The sequence below is a fragment of the Triturus cristatus genome, chromosome 8 (genome assembly GCF_964204655.1).
Source record: "Triturus cristatus chromosome 8, aTriCri1.1, whole genome shotgun sequence".
NCBI classification, from domain to species: Eukaryota; Metazoa; Chordata; class Amphibia; order Caudata; family Salamandridae; genus Triturus; species Triturus cristatus.
The window spans coordinates 739,112,572-739,134,101 of NC_140591.1; the positions used below are offsets into that span (position 1 = coordinate 739,112,572).

General features: G+C 41.7%; 10 non-coding genes across 10 annotated transcripts; all 10 read right to left on the minus strand.

Moving 5' to 3' along the window:
- Window positions 1–1,822: 1,822 nt before the first annotated feature.
- On the minus strand, window positions 1,823–1,895 carry TRNAV-CAC (transfer RNA valine (anticodon CAC)). The gene has a single exon. It is a non-coding gene; the product is annotated as a tRNA-Val (tRNA).
- Window positions 1,896–2,167: 272 nt separating this feature from the next.
- Window positions 2,168–2,239, minus strand: TRNAP-UGG (transfer RNA proline (anticodon UGG)). The gene has a single exon. It is a non-coding gene; the product is annotated as a tRNA-Pro (tRNA).
- Window positions 2,240–4,564: 2,325 nt separating this feature from the next.
- TRNAP-UGG (transfer RNA proline (anticodon UGG)) lies at window positions 4,565–4,636 on the minus strand. Its single transcript has one exon. It is a non-coding gene; the product is annotated as a tRNA-Pro (tRNA).
- Window positions 4,637–6,950: 2,314 nt separating this feature from the next.
- Window positions 6,951–7,022, minus strand: TRNAP-UGG (transfer RNA proline (anticodon UGG)). Its single transcript has one exon. It is a non-coding gene; the product is annotated as a tRNA-Pro (tRNA).
- A 2,312-nt stretch (window positions 7,023–9,334) lies between these two features.
- Window positions 9,335–9,406, minus strand: TRNAP-UGG (transfer RNA proline (anticodon UGG)). The gene has a single exon. It is a non-coding gene; the product is annotated as a tRNA-Pro (tRNA).
- Window positions 9,407–11,386: 1,980 nt separating this feature from the next.
- Window positions 11,387–11,459, minus strand: TRNAV-CAC (transfer RNA valine (anticodon CAC)). Its single transcript has one exon. It is a non-coding gene; the product is annotated as a tRNA-Val (tRNA).
- A 2,659-nt stretch (window positions 11,460–14,118) lies between these two features.
- On the minus strand, window positions 14,119–14,190 carry TRNAP-UGG (transfer RNA proline (anticodon UGG)). Its single transcript has one exon. It is a non-coding gene; the product is annotated as a tRNA-Pro (tRNA).
- Window positions 14,191–16,170: 1,980 nt separating this feature from the next.
- Window positions 16,171–16,243, minus strand: TRNAV-CAC (transfer RNA valine (anticodon CAC)). Its single transcript has one exon. It is a non-coding gene; the product is annotated as a tRNA-Val (tRNA).
- A 2,659-nt stretch (window positions 16,244–18,902) lies between these two features.
- TRNAP-UGG (transfer RNA proline (anticodon UGG)) lies at window positions 18,903–18,974 on the minus strand. The gene has a single exon. It is a non-coding gene; the product is annotated as a tRNA-Pro (tRNA).
- Window positions 18,975–21,299: 2,325 nt separating this feature from the next.
- On the minus strand, window positions 21,300–21,371 carry TRNAP-UGG (transfer RNA proline (anticodon UGG)). The gene has a single exon. It is a non-coding gene; the product is annotated as a tRNA-Pro (tRNA).
- Window positions 21,372–21,530: the final 159 nt, after the last annotated feature.

Below are 21,530 nucleotides of genomic sequence, written 5' to 3' on the forward strand. Positions count from 1 at the left end.
GTGTCTCCTTTTATTCCGTCCCAGCTTTGGACACGTCTTACAGGAAGTCAGCCCTTATTTATATATTTCTTCAGTGGCTGAAGCTTAATGAGAAAGAGTAACAAGTTGTTCATAACAACATAAGAAACACATTGTGCATTTTCTCTTAAATACTCCTTCACTTTGTGCCAAAAGAAATACCAAGGTGAATACCTAGGCCACAGATTCAAGCTAAAGATCTTCCTGCTGAATGCAAGGCGCAATAAAAACTGCATATCGCTGGACTAAAGCATTCCTTGCATAGCCTCTAACATCATAACATAACTGAGCTGCTAGCAGCAAGCTAACCAATACCTTTCTGAAATGAGAATGACATGTGCTTATCGGCTCGATCAGGGCTCGATCAGGCGAGATTTAGAAAAGGTGGAAAGGGTCCAAGTGGATGCCCCTTCCTTTTTAGGGTGGGTCCTGCTGACTATCATAGGATTGCTTGTAAAAGTGGCCAGGGTCAGAGGAAAAGCTGCCAACACTTCTTAGCGTTCTCTATAGATGCAGCCATTTTCTGTGACTGTAATTTCGGCCTTTTCCCAGAAGTCTCTATTCTGCCTATGCAAATTAACAAAAGCAGTGCTTATTCCTCACTTGCTCAAATGTCCTTCCTGTCCAGAAAGCTCTGATTAAGCATGCTTATTTTCTTTTTCTGGGATATTTTAAATTGTTTCGCTGTCCAGTCTGTGGCAGTAGAAAGCTGCTTATGATGCCAGGTTTTGATGAATCCCCAAGGTACAAGTACAGAGGAATATATCAGTCTCTAGGATATGGAACTTTTAGCTAACACATCACAATATGTGATGCTTGCCAAGAAAACACTACATTCTGGAGCGCTGATGATCAGAACATTCTGCTCCTGAAGGATAGAAAAGACAGCTTGATTGAAATAAAGTCTGTTTATATTGACGCTCTCTCTCTCCCCATATATACATACATGCATACACACACACACACACAGGTATGTCATGCATTTCTTCAGATTTGTTTCAACCATTTACCATTTATTGGAGAATCCCTACTTTTCAAGTGACTGCAAATGAAGTCATCTCTGGCACTTTTTGTGCAAAGTAAGAGACACACATGACACCTTTTTATAAAAGTCATCGGTTTCTTTGTTACTGTGTACTTTCAAAGCATGGGGCTTTCACACGTCAGGTAAACCTGATTACCACTACACAACAAAAGCAGATGCAGCTTTCTTATCTATGTCGTGATAGAACAGTTGTGAATTGAGTAGAAGAAGGGCCCTGATGTGATACTTATTACATGCAGCCTGTAAGATAGTCAAACATGCAGGCTAGGAAGGAAGATGCAAATATCAATGTATTAGAAAAACACCTAAAGGCGAGTGATATGCTTTCATTCATGCATGGCTAGGAAAAATCGCCATACTGTTGCAAACATTCTTACACCACCAACTGGAAATAAATGATTCTGACATTAAACGTAAAGGTGACAATGCATTTGTATCATCACCCTGAGAAGGATCATCTTGGAATTGAGCCGAGGGCCTCTGCACTCAAAGCCAGAAACACTCCACTAAAATAAGATTCCTGTTGGTGCCAACAATTCTCCATGTTAATGCTTGTTCTAGGTGAGCAGTGAACCGATTGCAGGGCTCTTTTGAAAGCAATGTCTGAGAACCAACAGATACATCCACACGCCGATTACTTTAGTGTTTTGAGAGAATTCCCTTTCTTGGAACGAGATTGCATGAAATAATCTTCAGGGCTTGGACAATTCCATGGCAAAACGGCACCTATCAACATTGTAGCCAACACAATATAACAACTGTTTCTGCCCGGTTTCGAACCGGGGACCTTTCGCATGTGAGGCGAACGTGATAACCACTACACTACAGAAACAGATACCTACAGTTGATTTTTCTGTAATGAAACTGCTCCGAACTGGCTATTCCATGGGCCTCTGGCTTTAGATTTCTTTCATGCAACCTGCCCGACATCCCTAGCTGAACGCTCGTACATGCCATGCAAGACCAGATGTTTGGTATTAGCTCAGACTGGGCAGGGCTGAAGCATGAGACTCTAGCAAAGAATTATCCACTACTGCAAAGAAAAAATTGATGTTGGTTTTGAAACGCAAACTTCAAAACAACTTGAAAAGAGTACCAAGAAAAGGGCTCGTCCGGGATTTGAACCCGGGACCTCTCGCACCCAAAGCGAGAATCATACCCCTAGACCAACGAGCCCTCAAAATCCTCTTACCTCTCAAAAGCTAATACCGGCTCTAAGCCCGCAATGAAGATCATGCTGGTATCTTTATGATGCTTGGTCTGTGAATACGCATGAAAGTCAGTCTCAACTTACCCTTTCTCAAACGATAGCACTATCATTTACAAGTGTCTCCTTTTATTCCGTCCCAGCTTTGGACACGTCTTACAGGAAGTCAGCCCTTATTTATATATTTCTGCAGTGGCTGAAGCTTAATGAGAAAGAGTAACAAGTTGTTCATAACAACATAAGAAACACATTGTGCATTTTCTCTCAAATACTCCTTCACTTTGTGCCAAAAAAAATACCAAGGTGAATACCTAGGCCACAGATTCAAGCTAAAGATCTTCCTGCTGAATGCAAGGCGCAATAAAAACTGCATATCGCTGGACTAAAGCATTCCTTGCATAGCCTCTAACATCATAACATAACTGAGCTGCTAGCAGCAAGCTAACCAATACCTTTCTGAAATGAGAATGACATGTGCTTATCTGCTCGATCAGGGCTCGATCAGGCTCGATCAGGCGAAATTTAGAAAAGGTGGAAAGGGTCCAAGTGGATGCCCCTTCCTTTTTAGGGTGGGTCCTGCTGACTATCATAGGATTGCTTGTAAAAGTGGCCAGGGTCAGAGGAAAAGCTGCCAACACTTCTTAGCGTTCTCTATAGATGCAGCCATTTTCTGTGACTGTAATTTCGGCCTTTTCCCAGAAGTCTCTATTCTGCCTATGCAAATTAACAAAAGCAGTGCTTATTCCTCACTTGCTCAAATGTCCTTCCTGTCCAGAAAGCTCTGATTAAGCATGCTTATTTTCTTTTTCTGGGATATTTTAAATTGTTTCGCTGTCCAGTCTGTGGCAGTAGAAAGCTGCTTATGATGCCAGGTTTTGATGAATCCCCAAGGTACAAGTACAGAGGAATATATCAGTCTCTAGGATATGGAACTTTTAGCTAAAACATCACAATATGTGATGCTTGCCAAGAAAACACTACATTCTGGAGCGCTGATGATCAGAACATTCTGCTCCTGAAGGATAGAAAAGACAGCTTGATTGAAATAAAGTCTGTTTATATTGATGCTCTCTCTCTCCCTATATATACATACATGCGTACACACACACACACAGGTATGTCATGCATTTCTTCAGATTTGTTTCAACCATTTACCATTTATTGGAGAATCCCTACTTTTCAAGTGACTGCAAATGAAGTCATCTCTGGCACTTTTTGTGCAAAGTAAGAGACACACATGACACCTTTTTATAAAAGTCATCGGTTTCTTTGTTACTGTGTACTTTCAAAGCATGGGGCTTTCACACGTCAGGTAAACCTGATTACCACTACACAACAAAAGCAGATGCAGCTTTCTTATCTATGTCGTGATAGAACAGTTGTGAATTGAGTAGAAGAAGGGCCCTGATGTGATACTTATTACATGCAGCCTGTAAGATAGTCAAACATGCAGGCTAGGAAGGAAGATGCAAATATCAATGTATTAGAAAAACACCTAAAGGCGAGTGATATGCTTTCATTCATGCATGGCTAGGAAAAATCGCCATACTGTTGCAAACATTCTTACACCACCAACTGGAAATAAATGATTCTGACATTAAACGTAAAGGTGACAATGCATTTGTATCATCACCTTGAGAAGGATCATCTTGGAATTGAGCCGAGGGCCTCTGCACTCAAAGCCAGAAACACTCCACTAAAATAAGATTCCTGTTGGTGCCAACAATTCTCCATGTTAATGCTTGTTCTAGGTGAGCAGTGAACCGATTGCAGGGCTCTTTTGAAAGCAAGGTCTGAGAACCAACAGATACATCCACACGCCGATTACTTTAGTGTTTTGAGAGAATTCCCTTTCTTGGAACGAGATTGCATGAAATAATCTTCAGGGCTTGGACAATTCCATGGCAAAACGGCACCTATCAACATTGTAGCCAACACAATATAACAACTGTTTCTGCCCGGTTTCGAACCGGGGACCTTTCGCGTGTGAGGCAAACGTGATAACCACTACACTACAGAAACAGATACCTACAGTTGATTTTTCTGTAATGAAACTGCTCCGAACTGGCTATTCCATGGGCCTCTGGCTTTAGATTTCTTTCATGCAACCTGCCCGACATCCCTAGCTGAACGCTCGTACATGCCATGCAAGACCAGATGTTTGGTATTAGCTCAGACTGGGCAGGGCTGAAGCATGAGACTCTAGCAAAGAATTATCCACTACTGCAAAGAAAAAATTGATGTTGGTTTTGAAACGCAAACTTCAAAACAACTTGAAAAGAGTACCAAGAAAAGGGCTCGTCCGGGATTTGAACCCGGGACCTCTCGCACCCAAAGCGAGAATCATACCCCTAGACCAACGAGCCCTCAAAATCCTCTTACCTCTCAAAAGCTAATACCGGCTCTAAGCCCGCAATGAAGATCATGCTGGTATCTTTATGATGCTTGGTCTGTGAATACGCATGAAAGTCAGTCTCAACTTACCCTTTCTCAAACGATAGCACTATCATTTACAAGTGTCTCCTTTTATTCCGTCCCAGCTTTGGACACGTCTTACAGGAAGTCAGCCCTTATTTATATATTTCTGCAGTGGCTGAAGCTTAATGAGAAAGAGTAACAAGTTGTTCATAACAACATAAGAAACACATTGTGCATTTTCTCTCAAATACTCCTTCACTTTGTGCCAAAAAAAATACCAAGGTGAATACCTAGGCCACAGATTCAAGCTAAAGATCTTCCTGCTGAATGCAAGGCGCAATAAAAACTGCATATCGCTGGACTAAAGCATTCCTTGCATAGCCTCTAACATCATAACATAACTGAGCTGCTAGCAGCAAGCTAACCAATACCTTTCTGAAATGAGAATGACATGTGCTTATCTGCTCGATCAGGCTCGATCAGGCGAGATTTAGAAAAGGTGGAAAGGGTCCAAGTGGATGCCCCTTCCTTTTTAGGGTGGGTCCTGCTGACTATCATAGGATTGCTTGTAAAAGTGGCCAGGGTCAGAGGAAAAGCTGCCAACACTTCTTAGCGTTCTCTATAGATGCAGCCATTTTCTGTGACTGTAATTTCGGCCTTTTCCCAGAAGTCTCTATTCTGCCTATGCAAATTAACAAAAGCAGTGCTTATTCCTCACTTGCTCAAATGTCCTTCCTGTCCAGAAAGCTCTGATTAAGCATGCTTATTTTCTTTTTCTGGGATATTTTAAATTGTTTCGCTGTCCAGTCTGTGGCAGTAGAAAGCTGCTTATGATGCCAGGTTTTGATGAATCCCCAAGGTACAAGTACAGAGGAATATATCAGTCTCTAGGATATGGAACTTTTAGCTAAAACATCACAATATGTGATGCTTGCCAAGAAAACACTACATTCTGGAGCGCTGATGATCAGAACATTCTGCTCCTGAAGGATAGAAAAGACAGCTTGATTGAAATAAAGTCTGTTTATATTGATGCTCTCTCTCTCCCTATATATACATACATGCGTACACACACACACACAGGTATGTCATGCATTTCTTCAGATTTGTTTCAACCATTTACCATTTATTGGAGAATCCCTACTTTTCAAGTGACTGCAAATGAAGTCATCTCTGGCACTTTTTGTGCAAAGTAAGAGACACACATGACACCTTTTTATAAAAGTCATCGGTTTCTTTGTTACTGTGTACTTTCAAAGCATGGGGCTTTCACACGTCAGGTAAACCTGATTACCACTACACAACAAAAGCAGATGCAGCTTTCTTATCTATGTCGTGATAGAACAGTTGTGAATTGAGTAGAAGAAGGGCCCTGATGTGATACTTATTACATGCAGCCTGTAAGATAGTCAAACATGCAGGCTAGGAAGGAAGATGCAAATATCAATGTATTAGAAAAACACCTAAAGGCGAGTGATATGCTTTCATTCATGCATGGCTAGGAAAAATCGCCATACTGTTGCAAACATTCTTACACCACCAACTGGAAATAAATGATTCTGACATTAAACGTAAAGGTGACAATGCATTTGTATCATCACCTTGAGAAGGATCATCTTGGAATTGAGCCGAGGGCCTCTGCACTCAAAGCCAGAAACACTCCACTAAAATAAGATTCCTGTTGGTGCCAACAATTCTCCATGTTAATGCTTGTTCTAGGTGAGCAGTGAACCGATTGCAGGGCTCTTTTGAAAGCAAGGTCTGAGAACCAACAGATACATCCACACGCCGATTACTTTAGTGTTTTGAGAGAATTCCCTTTCTTGGAACGAGATTGCATGAAATAATCTTCAGGGCTTGGACAATTCCATGGCAAAACGGCACCTATCAACATTGTAGCCAACACAATATAACAACTGTTTCTGCCCGGTTTCGAACCGGGGACCTTTCGCGTGTGAGGCAAACGTGATAACCACTACACTACAGAAACAGATACCTACAGTTGATTTTTCTGTAATGAAACTGCTCCGAACTGGCTATTCCATGGGCCTCTGGCTTTAGATTTCTTTCATGCAACCTGCCCGACATCCCTAGCTGAACGCTCGTACATGCCATGCAAGACCAGATGTTTGGTATTAGCTCAGACTGGGCAGGGCTGAAGCATGAGACTCTAGCAAAGAATTATCCACTACTGCAAAGAAAAAATTGATGTTGGTTTTGAAACGCAAACTTCAAAACAACTTGAAAAGAGTACCAAGAAAAGGGCTCGTCCGGGATTTGAACCCGGGACCTCTCGCACCCAAAGCGAGAATCATACCCCTAGACCAACGAGCCCTCAAAATCCTCTCACCTCTCAAAAGCTAATACCGGCTCTAAGCCCGCAATGAAGATCATGCTGGTATCTTTATGATGCTTGGTCTGTGAATACGCATGAAAGTCAGTCTCAACTTACCCTTTCTCAAACGATAGCACTATCATTTACAAGTGTCTCCTTTTATTCCGTCCCAGCTTTGGACACGTCTTACAGGAAGTCAGCCCTTATTTATATATTTCTTCAGTGGCTGAAGCTTAATGAGAAAGAGTAACAAGTTGTTCATAACAACATAAGAAACACATTGTGCATTTTCTCTCAAATACTCCTTCACTTTGTGCCAAAAGAAATACCAAGGTGAATACCTAGGCCACAGATTCAAGCTAAAGATCTTCCTGCTGAATGCAAGGCGCAATAAAAACTGCATATCGCTGGACTAAAGCATTCCTTGCATAGCCTCTAACATCATAACATAACTGAGCTGCTAGCAGCAAGCTAACCAATACCTTTCTGAAATGAGAATGACATGTGCTTATCTGCTCGATCAGGCTCGATCAGGCGAGATTTAGAAAAGGTGGAAAGGGTCCAAGTGGATGCCCCTTCCTTTTTAGGGTGGGTCCTGCTGACTATCATAGGATTGCTTGTAAAAGTGGCCAGGGTCAGAGGAAAAGCTGCCAACACTTCTTAGCGTTCTCTATAGATGCAGCCATTTTCTGTGACTGTAATTTCGGCCTTTTCCCAGAAGTCTCTATTCTGCCTATGCAAATTAACAAAAGCAGTGCTTATTCCTCACTTGCTCAAATGTCCTTCCTGTCCAGAAAGCTCTGATTAAGCATGCTTATTTTCTTTTTCTGGGATATTTTAAATTGTTTCGCTGTCCAGTCTGTGGCAGTAGAAAGCTGCTTATGATGCCAGGTTTTGATGAATCCCCAAGGTACAAGTACAGAGGAATATATCAGTCTCTAGGATATGGAACTTTTAGCTAAAACATCACAATATGTGATGCTTGCCAAGAAAACACTACATTCTGGAGCGCTGATGATCAGAACATTCTGCTCCTGAAGGATAGAAAAGACAGCTTGATTGAAATAAAGTCTGTTTATATTGATGCTCTCTCTCCCTATATATACATACATGCGTACACACACACACACAGGTATGTCATGCATTTCTTCAGATTTGTTTCAACCATTTACCATTTATTGGAGAATCCCTACTTTTCAAGTGACTGCAAATGAAGTCATCTCTGGCACTTTTTGTGCAAAGTAAGAGACACACATGACACCTTTTTATAAAAGTCATCGGTTTCTTTGTTACTGTGTACTTTCAAAGCATGGGGCTTTCACACGTCAGGTAAACCTGATTACCACTACACAACAAAAGCAGATGCAGCTTTCTTATCTATGTCGTGATAGAACAGTTGTGAATTGAGTAGAAGAAGGGCCCTGATGTGATACTTATTACATGCAGCCTGTAAGATAGTCAAACATGCAGGCTAGGAAGGAAGATGCAAATATCAATGTATTAGAAAAACACCTAAAGGCGAGTGATATGCTTTCATTCATGCATGGCTAGGAAAAATCGCCATACTGTTGCAAACATTCTTACACCACCAACTGGAAATAAATGATTCTGACATTAAACGTAAAGGTGACAATGCATTTGTATCATCACCTTGAGAAGGATCATCTTGGAATTGAGCCGAGGGCCTCTGCACTCAAAGCCAGAAACACTCCACTAAAATAAGATTCCTGTTGGTGCCAACAATTCTCCATGTTAATGCTTGTTCTAGGTGAGCAGTGAACCGATTGCAGGGCTCTTTTGAAAGCAAGGTCTGAGAACCAACAGATACATCCACACGCCGATTACTTTAGTGTTTTGAGAGAATTCCCTTTCTTGGAACGAGATTGCATGAAATAATCTTCAGGGCTTGGACAATTCCATGGCAAAACGGCACCTATCAACATTGTAGCCAACACAATATAACAACTGTTTCTGCCCGGTTTCGAACCGGGGACCTTTCGCGTGTGAGGCAAACGTGATAACCACTACACTACAGAAACAGATACCTACAGTTGATTTTTCTGTAATGAAACTGCTCCGAACTGGCTATTCCATGGGCCTCTGGCTTTAGATTTCTTTCATGCAACCTGCCCGACATCCCTAGCTGAACGCTCGTACATGCCATGCAAGACCAGATGTTTGGTATTAGCTCAGACTGGGCAGGGCTGAAGCATGAGACTCTAGCAAAGAATTATCCACTACTGCAAAGAAAAAATTGATGTTGGTTTTGAAACGCAAACTTCAAAACAACTTGAAAAGAGTACCAAGAAAAGGGCTCGTCCGGGATTTGAACCCGGGACCTCTCGCACCCAAAGCGAGAATCATACCCCTAGACCAACGAGCCCTCAAAATCCTCTTACCTCTCAAAAGCTAATACCGGCTCTAAGCCCGCAATGAAGATCATGCTGGTATCTTTATGATGCTTGGTCTGTGAATACGCATGAAAGTCAGTCTCAACTTACCCTTTCTCAAACGATAGCACTATCATTTACAAGTGTCTCCTTTTATTCCGTCCCAGCTTTGGACACGTCTTACAGGAAGTCAGCCCTTATTTATATATTTCTTCAGTGGCTGAAGCTTAATGAGAAAGAGTAACAAGTTGTTCATAACAACATAAGAAACACATTGTGCATTTTCTCTCAAATACTCCTTCACTTTGTGCCAAAAGAAATACCAAGGTGAATACCTAGGCCACAGATTCAAGCTAAAGATCTTCCTGCTGAATGCAAGGCGCAATAAAAACTGCATATCGCTGGACTAAAGCATTCCTTGCATAGCCTCTAACATCATAACATAACTGAGCTGCTAGCAGCAAGCTAACCAATACCTTTCTGAAATGAGAATGACATGTGCTTATCTGCTCAATCAGTGCTCAATCAGGCTCGATCAGGCGAGATTTAGAAAAGGTGGAAAGGGTCCAAGTGGATGCCCCTTCCTTTTTAGGGTGGGTCCTGCTGACTATCATAGGATTGCTTGTAAAAGTGGCCAGGGTCAGAGGAAAAGCTGCCAACACTTCTTAGCGTTCTCTATAGATGCAGCCATTTTCTGTGACTGTAATTTCGGCCTTTTCCCAGAAGTCTCTATTCTGCCTATGCAAATTAACAAAAGCAGTGCTTATTCCTCACTTGCTCAAATGTCCTTCCTGTCCAGAAAGCTCTGATTAAGCATGCTTATTTTCTTTTTCTGGGATATTTTAAATTGTTTCGCTGTCCAGTCTGTGGCAGTAGAAAGCTGCTTATGATGCCAGGTTTTGATGAATCCCCAAGGTACAAGTACAGAGGAATATATCAGTCTCTAGGATATGGAACTTTTAGCTAACACATCACAATATGTGATGCTTGCCAAGAAAACACTACATTCTGGAGCGCTGATGATCAGAACATTCTGCTCCTGAAGGATAGAAAAGACAGCTTGATTGAAATAAAGTCTGTTTATATTGACGCTCTCTCTCTCCCTATATATACATACATGCGTACACACACACACACAGGTATGTCATGCATTTCTTCAGATTTGTTTCAACCATTTACCATTTATTGGAGAATCCCTACTTTTCAAGTGACTGCAAATGAAGTCATCTCTGGCACTTTTTGTGCAAAGTAAGAGACACACATGACACCTTTTTATAAAAGTCATCGGTTTCTTTGTTACTGTGTACTTTCAAAGCATGGGGCTTTCACACGTCAGGTAAACCTGATTACCACTACACAACAAAAGCAGATGCAGCTTTCTTATCTATGTCGTGATAGAACAGTTGTGAATTGAGTAGAAGAAGGGCCCTGATGTGATACTTATTACATGCAGCCTGTAAGATAGTCAAACATGCAGGCTAGGAAGGAAGATGCAAATATCAATGTATTAGAAAAACACCTAAAGGCGAGTGATATGCTTTCATTCATGCATGGCTAGGAAAAATCGCCATACTGTTGCAAACATTCTTACACCACCAACTGGAAATAAATGATTCTGACATTAAACGTAAAGGTGACAATGCATTTGTATCATCACCTTGAGAAGGATCATCTTGGAATTGAGCCGAGGGCCTCTGCACTCAAAGCCAGAAACACTCCACTAAAATAAGATTCCTGTTGGTGCCAACAATTCTCCATGTTAATGCTTGTTCTAGGTGAGCAGTGAACCGATTGCAGGGCTCTTTTGAAAGCAAGGTCTGAGAACCAACAGATACATCCACACGCCGATTACTTTAGTGTTTTGAGAGAATTCCCTTTCTTGGAACAAGATTGCATGAAATAATCTTCAGGGCTTGGACAATTCCATGGCAAAACGGCACCTATCAACATTGTAGCCAACACAATATAACAACTGTTTCTGCCCGGTTTCGAACCGGGGACCTTTCGCGTGTGAGGCGAACGTGATAACCACTACACTACAGAAACAGATACCTACAGTTGATTTTTCTGTAATGAAACTGCTCCGAACTGGCTATTCCATGGGCCTCTGGCTTTAGATTTCTTTCATGCAACCTGCCCGACATCCCTAGCTGAACGCTCGTACATGCCATGCAAGACCAGATGTTTGGTATTAGCTCAGACTGGGCAGGGCTGAAGCATGAGACTCTAGCAAAGAATTATCCACTACTGCAAAGAAAAAATTGATGTTGGTTTTGAAACGCAAACTTCAAAACAACTTGAAAAGAGTACCAAGAAAAGGGCTCGTCCGGGATTTGAACTCGGGACCTCTCGCACCCAAAGCGAGAATCATACCCCTAGACCAACGAGCCCTCAAAATCCTCTTACCTCTCAAAAGCTAATACCGGCTCTAAGCCCGCAATGAAGATCATGCTGGTATCTTTATGATGCTTGGTCTGTGAATACGCATGAAAGTCAGTCTCAACTTACCCTTTCTCAAACGATAGCACTATCATTTACAAGTGTCTCCTTTTATTCCGTCCCAGCTTTGGACACGTCTTACAGGAAGTCAGCCCTTATTTATATATTTCTGCAGTGGCTGAAGCTTAATGAGAAAGAGTAACAAGTTGTTCATAACAACATAAGAAACACATTGTGCATTTTCTCTCAAATACTCCTTCACTTTGTGCCAAAAAAAATACCAAGGTGAATACCTAGGCCACAGATTCAAGCTAAAGATCCTCCTGCTGAATGCAAGGCGCAATAAAAACTGCATATCGCTGGACTAAAGCATTCCTTGCATAGCCTCTAACATCATAACATAACTGAGCTGCTAGCAGCAAGCTAACCAATACCTTTCTGAAATGAGAATGACATGTGCTTATCTGCTCAATCAGTGCTCGATCAGGCGAGATTTAGAAAAGGTGGAAAGGGTCCAAGTGGATGCCCCTTCCTTTTTAGGGTGGGTCCTGCTGACTATCATAGGATTGCTTGTAAAAGTGGCCAGGGTCAGAGGAAAAGCTGCCAACACTTCTTAGCGTTCTCTATAGATGCAGCCATTTTCTGTGACTGTAATTTCGGCCTTTTCCCAGAAGTCTCTATTCTGCCTATGCAAATTAACAAAAGCAGTGCTTATTCCTCACTTGCTCAAATGTCCTTCCTGTCCAGAAAGCTCTGATTAAGCATGCTTATTTTCTTTTTCTGGGATATTTTAAATTGTTTCGCTGTCCAGTCTGTGGCAGTAGAAAGCTGCTTATGATGCCAGGTTTTGATGAATCCCCAAGGTACAAGTACAGAGGAATATATCAGTCTCTAGGATATGGAACTTTTAGCTAACACATCACAATATGTGATGCTTGCCAAGAAAACACTACATTCTGGAGCGCTGATGATCAGAACATTCTGCTCCTGAAGGATAGAAAAGACAGCTTGATTGAAATAAAGTCTGTTTATATTGACGCTCTCTCTCTCCCTATATATACATACATGCGTACACACACACACACAGGTATGTCATGCATTTCTTCAGATTTGTTTCAACCATTTACCATTTATTGGAGAATCCCTACTTTTCAAGTGACTGCAAATGAAGTCATCTCTGGCACTTTTTGTGCAAAGTAAGAGACACACATGACACCTTTTTATAAAAGTCATCGGTTTCTTTGTTACTGTGTACTTTCAAAGCATGGGGCTTTCACACGTCAGGTAAACCTGATTACCACTACACAACAAAAGCAGATGCAGCTTTCTTATCTATGTCGTGATAGAACAGTTGTGAATTGAGTAGAAGAAGGGCCCTGATGTGATACTTATTACATGCAGCCTGTAAGATAGTCAAACATGCAGGCTGAGAAGGAAGATGCAAATATCAATGTATTAGAAAAACACCTAAAGGCGAGTGATATGCTTTCATTCATGCATGGCTAGGAAAAATCGCCATACTGTTGCAAACATTCTTACACCACCAACTGGAAATAAATGATTCTGACATTAAACGTAAAGGTGACAATGCATTTGTATCATCACCTTGAGAAGGATCATCTTGGAATTGAGCCGAGGGCCTCTGCACTCAAAGCCAGAAACACTCCACTAAAATAAGATTCCTGTTGGTGCCAACAATTCTCCATGTTAATGCTTGTTCTAGGAGAGCAGTGAACCGATTGCAGGGCTCTTTTGAAAGCAAGGTCTGAGAACCAACAGATACATCCACACGCCGATTACTTTAGTGTTTTGAGAGAATTCCCTTTCTTGGAACGAGATTGCATGAAATAATCTTCAGGGCTTGGACAATTCCATGGCAAAACGGCACCTATCAACATTGTAGCCAACACAATATAACAACTGTTTCTGCCCGGTTTCAAACCGGGGACCTTTCGCGTGTGAGGCAAACGTGATAACCACTACACTACAGAAACAGATACCTACAGTTGATTTTTCTGTAATGAAACTGCTCCGAACTGGCTATTCCATGGGCCTCTGGCTTTAGATTTCTTTCATGCAACCTGCCCGACATCCCTAGCTGAACGCTCGTACATGCCATGCAAGACCAGATGTTTGGTATTAGCTCAGACTGGGCAGGGCTGAAGCATGAGACTCTAGCAAAGAATTATCCACTACTGCAAAGAAAAAATTGATGTTGGTTTTGAAACGCAAACTTCAAAACAACTTGAAAAGAGTACCAAGAAAAGGGCTCGTCCGGGATTTGAACCCGGGACCTCTCGCACCCAAAGCGAGAATCATACCCCTAGACCAACGAGCCCTCAAAATCCTCTTACCTCTCAAAAGCTAATACCGGCTCTAAGCCCGCAATGAAGATCATGCTGGTATCTTTATGATGCTTGGTCTGTGAATACGCATGAAAGTCAGTCTCAACTTACCCTTTCTCAAACGATAGCACTATCATTTACAAGTGTCTCCTTTTATTCCGTCCCAGCTTTGGACACGTCTTACAGGAAGTCAGCCCTTATTTATATATTTCTGCAGTGGCTGAAGCTTAATGAGAAAGAGTAACAAGTTGTTCATAACAACATAAGAAACACATTGTGCATTTTCTCTCAAATACTCCTTCACTTTGTGCCAAAAGAAATACCAAGGTGAATACCTAGGCCACAGATTCAAGCTAAAGATCTTCCTGCTGAATGCAAGGCGCAATAAAAACTGCATATCGCTGGACTAAAGCATTCCTTGCATAGCCTCTAACATCATAACATAACTGAGCTGCTAGCAGCAAGCTAACCAATACCTTTCTGAAATGAGAATGACATGTGCTTATCTGCTCAATCAGTGCTCAATCAGGCTCGATCAGGCGAGATTTAGAAAAGGTGGAAAGGGTCCAAGTGGATGCCCCTTCCTTTTTAGGGTGGGTCCTGCTCACTATCATAGGATTGCTTGTAAAAGTGGCCAGGGTCAGAGGAAAAGCTGCCAACACTTCTTAGCGTTCTCTATAGATGCAGCCATTTTCTGTGACTGTAATTTCGGCCTTTTCCCAGAAGTCTCTATTCTGCCTATGCAAATTAACAAAAGCAGTGCTTATTCCTCACTTGCTCAAATGTCCTTCCTGTCCAGAAAGCTCTGATTAAGCATGCTTATTTTCTTTTTCTGGGATATTTTAAATTGTTTCGCTGTCCAGTCTGTGGCAGTAGAAAGCTGCTTATGATGCCAGGTTTTGATGAATCCCCAAGGTACAAGTACAGAGGAATATATCAGTCTCTAGGATATGGAACTTTTAGCTAACACATCACAATATGTGATGCTTGCCAAGAAAACACTACATTCTGGAGCGCTGATGATCAGAACATTCTGCTCCTGAAGGATAGAAAAGACAGCTTGATTGAAATAAAGTCTGTTTATATTGACGCTCTCTCTCTCCCTATATATACATACATGCGTACACACACACACACAGGTATGTCATGCATTTCTTCAGATTTGTTTCAACCATTTACCATTTATTGGAGAATCCCTACTTTTCAAGTGACTGCAAATGAAGTCATCTCTGGCACTTTTTGTGCAAAGTAAGAGACACACATGACACCTTTTTATAAAAGTCATCGGTTTCTTTGTTACTGTGTACTTTCAAAGCATGGGGCTTTCACACGTCAGGTAAACCTGATTACCACTACACAACAAAAGCAGATGCAGCTTTCTTATCTATGTCGTGATAGAACAGTTGTGAATTGAGTAGAAGAAGGGCCCTGATGTGATACTTATTACATGCAGCCTGTAAGATAGTCAAACATGCAGGCTAGGAAGGAAGATGCAAATATCAATGTATTAGAAAAACACCTAAAGGCGAGTGATATGCTTTCATTCATGCATGGCTAGGAAAAATCGCCATACTGTTGCAAACATTCTTACACCACCAACTGGAAATAAATGATTCTGACATTAAACGTAAAGGTGACAATGCATTTGTATCATCACCTTGAGAAGGATCATCTTGGAATTGAGCCGAGGGCCTCTGCACTCAAAGCCAGAAACACTCCACTAAAATAAGATTCCTGTTGGTGCCAACAATTCTCCATGTTAATGCTTGTTCTAGGTGAGCAGTGAACCGATTGCAGGGCTCTTTTGAAAGCAAGGTCTGAGAACCAACAGATACATCCACACGCCGATTACTTTAGTGTTTTGAGAGAATTCCCTTTCTTGGAACGAGATTGCATGAAATAATCTTCAGGGCTTGGACAATTCCATGGCAAAACGGCACCTATCAACATTGTAGCCAACACAATATAACAACTGTTTCTGCCCGGTTTCGAACCGGGGACCTTTCGCGTGTGAGGCGAACGTGATAACCACTACACTACAGAAACAGATACCTACAGTTGATTTTTCTGTAATGAAACTGCTCCGAACTGGCTATTCCATGGGCCTCTGGCTTTAGATTTCTTTCATGCAACCTGCCCGACATCCCTAGCTGAACGCTCGTACATGCCATGCAAGACCAGATGTTTGGTATTAGCTCAGACTGGGCAGGGCTGAAGCATGAGACTCTAGCAAAGAATTATCCACTACTGCAAAGAAAAAATTGATGTTGGTTTTGAAACGCAAACTTCAAAACAACTTGAAAAGAGTACCAAGAAAAGGGCTCGTCCGGGATTTGAACTCGGGACCTCTCGCACCCAAAGCGAGAATCATACCCCTAGACCAACGAGCCCTCAAAATCCTCTTACCTCTCAAAAGCTAATACCGGCTCTAAGCCCGCAATGAAGATCATGCTGGTATCTTTATGATGCTTGGTCTGTGAATACGCATGAAAGTCAGTCTCAACTTACCCTTTCTCAAACGATAGCACTATCATTTACAAGTGTCTCCTTTTATTCCGTCCCAGCTTTGGACACGTCTTACAGGAAGTCAGCCCTTATTTATATATTTCTGCAGTGGCTGAAGCTTAATGAGAAAGAGTAACAAGTTGTTCATAACAACATAAGAAACACATTGTGCATTTTCTCTCAAATACTCCTTCACTTTGTGCCAAAAAAAATACCAAGGTGAATACCTAGGCCACAGATTCAAGCTAAAGATCCTCCTGCTGAATGCAAGGCGCAATAAAAACTGCATATCGCTGGACTAAAGCATTCCTTGCATAGCCTCTAACATCATAACATAACTGAGCTGCTAGCAGCAAGCTAACCAATACCTTTCTGAAATGAGAATGACATGTGCTTATCTGCTCAATCAGTGCTCGATCAGGCGAGATTTAGAAAAGGTGGAAAGGGTCCAAGTGGATGCCCCTTCCTTTTTAGGGTGGGTCCTGCTGACTATCATAGGATTGCTTGTAAAAGTGGCCAGGGTCAGAGGAAAAGCTGCCAACACTTCTTAGCGTTCTCTATAGATGCAGCCATTTTCTGTGACTGTAATTTCGGCCTTTTCCCAGAAGTCTCTATTCTGCCTATGCAAATTAACAAAAGCAGTGCTTATTCCTCACTTGCTCAAATGTCCTTCCTGTCCAGAAAGCTCTGATTAAGCATGCTTATTTTCTTTTTCTGGGATATTTTAAATTGTTTCGCTGTCCAGTCTGTGGCAGTAGAAAGCTGCTTATGATGCCAGGTTTTGATGAATCCCCAAGGTACAAGTACAGAGGAATATATCAGTCTCTAGGATATGGAACTTTTAGCTAACACATCACAATATGTGATGCTTGCCAAGAAAACACTACATTCTGGAGCGCTGATGATCAGAACATTCTGCTCCTGAAGGATAGAAAAGACAGCTTGATTGAAATAAAGTCTGTTTATATTGACGCTCTCTCTCTCCCTATATATACATACATGCGTACACACACACACACAGGTATGTCATGCATTTCTTCAGATTTGTTTCAACCATTTACCATTTATTGGAGAATCCCTACTTTTCAAGTGACTGCAAATGAAGTCATCTCTGGCACTTTTTGTGCAAAGTAAGAGACACACATGACACCTTTTTATAAAAGTCATCGGTTTCTTTGTTACTGTGTACTTTCAAAGCATGGGGCTTTCACACGTCAGGTAAACCTGATTACCACTACACAACAAAAGCAGATGCAGCTTTCTTATCTATGTCGTGATAGAACAGTTGTGAATTGAGTAGAAGAAGGGCCCTGATGTGATACTTATTACATGCAGCCTGTAAGATAGTCAAACATGCAGGCTGAGAAGGAAGATGCAAATATCAATGTATTAGAAAAACACCTAAAGGCGAGTGATATGCTTTCATTCATGCATGGCTAGGAAAAATCGCCATACTGTTGCAAACATTCTTACACCACCAACTGGAAATAAATGATTCTGACATTAAACGTAAAGGTGACAATGCATTTGTATCATCACCTTGAGAAGGATCATCTTGGAATTGAGCCGAGGGCCTCTGCACTCAAAGCCAGAAACACTCCACTAAAATAAGATTCCTGTTGGTGCCAACAATTCTCCATGTTAATGCTTGTTCTAGGAGAGCAGTGAACCGATTGCAGGGCTCTTTTGAAAGCAAGGTCTGAGAACCAACAGATACATCCACACGCCGATTACTTTAGTGTTTTGAGAGAATTCCCTTTCTTGGAACGAGATTGCATGAAATAATCTTCAGGGCTTGGACAATTCCATGGCAAAACGGCACCTATCAACATTGTAGCCAACACAATATAACTACTGTTTCTGCCCGGTTTCAAACCGGGGACCTTTCGCGTGTGAGGCAAACGTGATAACCACTACACTACAGAAACAGATACCTACAGTTGATTTTTCTGTAATGAAACTGCTCCGAACTGGCTATTCCATGGGCCTCTGGCTTTAGATTTCTTTCATGCAACCTGCCCGACATCCCTAGCTGAACGCTCGTACATGCCATGCAAGACCAGATGTTTGGTATTAGCTCAGACTGGGCAGGGCTGAAGCATGAGACTCTAGCAAAGAATTATCCACTACTGCAAAGAAAAAATTGATGTTGGTTTTGAAACGCAAACTTCAAAACAACTTGAAAAGAGTACCAAGAAAAGGGCTCGTCCGGGATTTGAACCCGGGACCTCTCGCACCCAAAGCGAGAATCATACCCCTAGACCAACGAGCCCTCAAAATCCTCTTACCTCTCAAAAGCTAATACCGGCTCTAAGCCCGCAATGAAGATCATGCTGGTATCTTTATGATGCTTGGTCTGTGAATACGCATGAAAGTCAGTCTCAACTTACCCTTTCTCAAACGATAGCACTATCATTTACAAGTGTCTCCTTTTATTCCGTCCCAGCTTTGGACACGTCTTACAGGAAGTCAGCCCTTATTTATATATTTCTGCAGTGGCTGAAGCTTAATGAGAAAGAGTAACAAGTTGTTCATAACAACATAAGAAACACATTGTGCATTTTCTCTCAAATACTCCTTCACTTTGTGCCAAAAGAAATACCAAGGTGAATACCTAGGCCACAGATTCAAGCTAAAGATCTTCCTGCTGAATGCAAGGCGCAATAAAAACTGCATATCGCTGGACTAAAGCATTCCTTGCATAGCCTCTAACATCATAACATAACTGAGCTGCTAGCAGCAAGCTAACCAATACCTTTCTGAAATGAGAATGACATGTGCTTATCTGCTCAATCAGTGCTCAATCAGGCTCGATCAGGCGAGATTTAGAAAAGGTGGAAAGGGTCCAAGTGGATGCCCCTTCCTTTTTAGGGTGGGTCCTGCTCACTATCATAGGATTGCTTGTAAAAGTGGCCAGGGTCAGAGGAAAAGCTGCCAACACTTCTTAGCGTTCTCTATAGATGCAGCCATTTTCTGTGACTGTAATTTCGGCCTTTTCCCAGAAGTCTCTATTCTGCCTATGCAAATTAACAAAAGCAGTGCTTATTCCTCACTTGCTCAAATGTCCTTCCTGTCCAGAAAGCTCTGATTAAGCATGCTTATTTTCTTTTTCTGGGATATTTTAAATTGTTTCGCTGTCCAGTCTGTGGCAGTAGAAAGCTGCTTATGATGCCAGGTTTTGATGAATCCCCAAGGTACAAGTACAGAGGAATATATCAGTCTCTAGGATATGGAACTTTTAGCTAACACATCACAATATGTGATGCTTGCCAAGAAAACACTACATTCTGGAGCGCTGATGATCAGAACATTCTGCTCCTGAAGGATAGAAAAGACAGCTTGATTGAAATAAAGTCTGTTTATATTGACGCTCTCTCTCTCCCTATATATACATACATGCGTACACACACACACACAGGTATGTCATGCATTTCTTCAGATTTGTTTCAACCATTTACCATTTATTGGAGAATCCCTACTTTTCAAGTGACTGCAAATGAAGTCATCTCTGGCACTTTTTGTGCAAAGTAAGAGACACACATGACACCTTTTTATAAAAGTCATCGGTTTCTTTGTTACTGTGTACTTTCAAAGCATGGGGCTTTCACACGTCAGGTAAACCTGATTACCACTACACAACAAAAGCAGATGCAGCTTTCTTATCTATGTTGTGATAGAACAGTTGTGAATTGAGTAGAAGAAGGGCCCTGATGTGATACTTATTACATGCAGCCTGTAAGATAGTCAAACATGCAGGCTAGGAAGCAAGATGCAAATATCAATGTATTAGAAAAACACCTAAAGGCGAGTGATATGCTTTCATTCATGCATGGCTAGGAAAAATCGCCATACTGTTGCAAACATTCTTACACCACCAACTGGAAATAAATGATTCTGACATTAAACGTAAAGGTGACAATGCATTTGTATCATCACCTTGAGAAGGATCATCTTGGAATTGAGCCGAGGGCCTCTGCACTCAAAGCCAGAAACACTCCACTAAAATAAGATTCCTGTTGGTGCCAACAATTCTCCATGTTAATGCTTGTTCTAGGTGAGCAGTGAACCGATTGCAGGGCTCTTTTGAAAGCAAGGTCTGAGAACCAACAGATACATCCACACGCCGATTACTTTAGTGTTTTGAGAGAATTCCCTTTCTTGGAACGAGATTGCATGAAATAATCTTCAGGGCTTGGACAATTCCATGGCAAAACGGCACCTATCAACATTGTAGCCAACACAATATAACAACTGTTTCTGCCCGGTTTCAAACCGGGGACCTTTCGCGTGTGAGGCAAACGTGATAACCACTACACTACAGAAACAGATACCTACAGTTGATTTTTCTGTAATGAAACTGCTCCGAACTGGCTATTCCATGGGCCTCTGGCTTTAGATTTCTTTCATGCAACCTGCCCGACATCCCTAGCTGAACGCTCGTACATGCCATGCAAGACCAGATGTTTGGTATTAGCTCAGACTGGGCAGGGCTAAAGCATGAGACTCTAGCAAAGAATTATCCACTACTGCAAAGAAAAAATTGATGTTGGTTTTGAAACGCAAACTTCAAAACAACTTGAAAAGAGTACCAAGAAAAGGGCTCGTCCGGGATTTGAACCCGGGACCTCTCGCACCCAAAGCGAGAATCATACCCCTAGACCAACGAGCCCTCAAAATCCTCTTACCTCTCAAAAGCTAATACCGGCTCTAAGCCCGCAATGAAGATCATGCTGGTATCTTTATGATGCTTGGTCTGTGAATACGCATGAAAGTCAGTCTCAACTTACCCTTTCTCAAACGATAGCACTATCATTTACAAGTGTCTCCT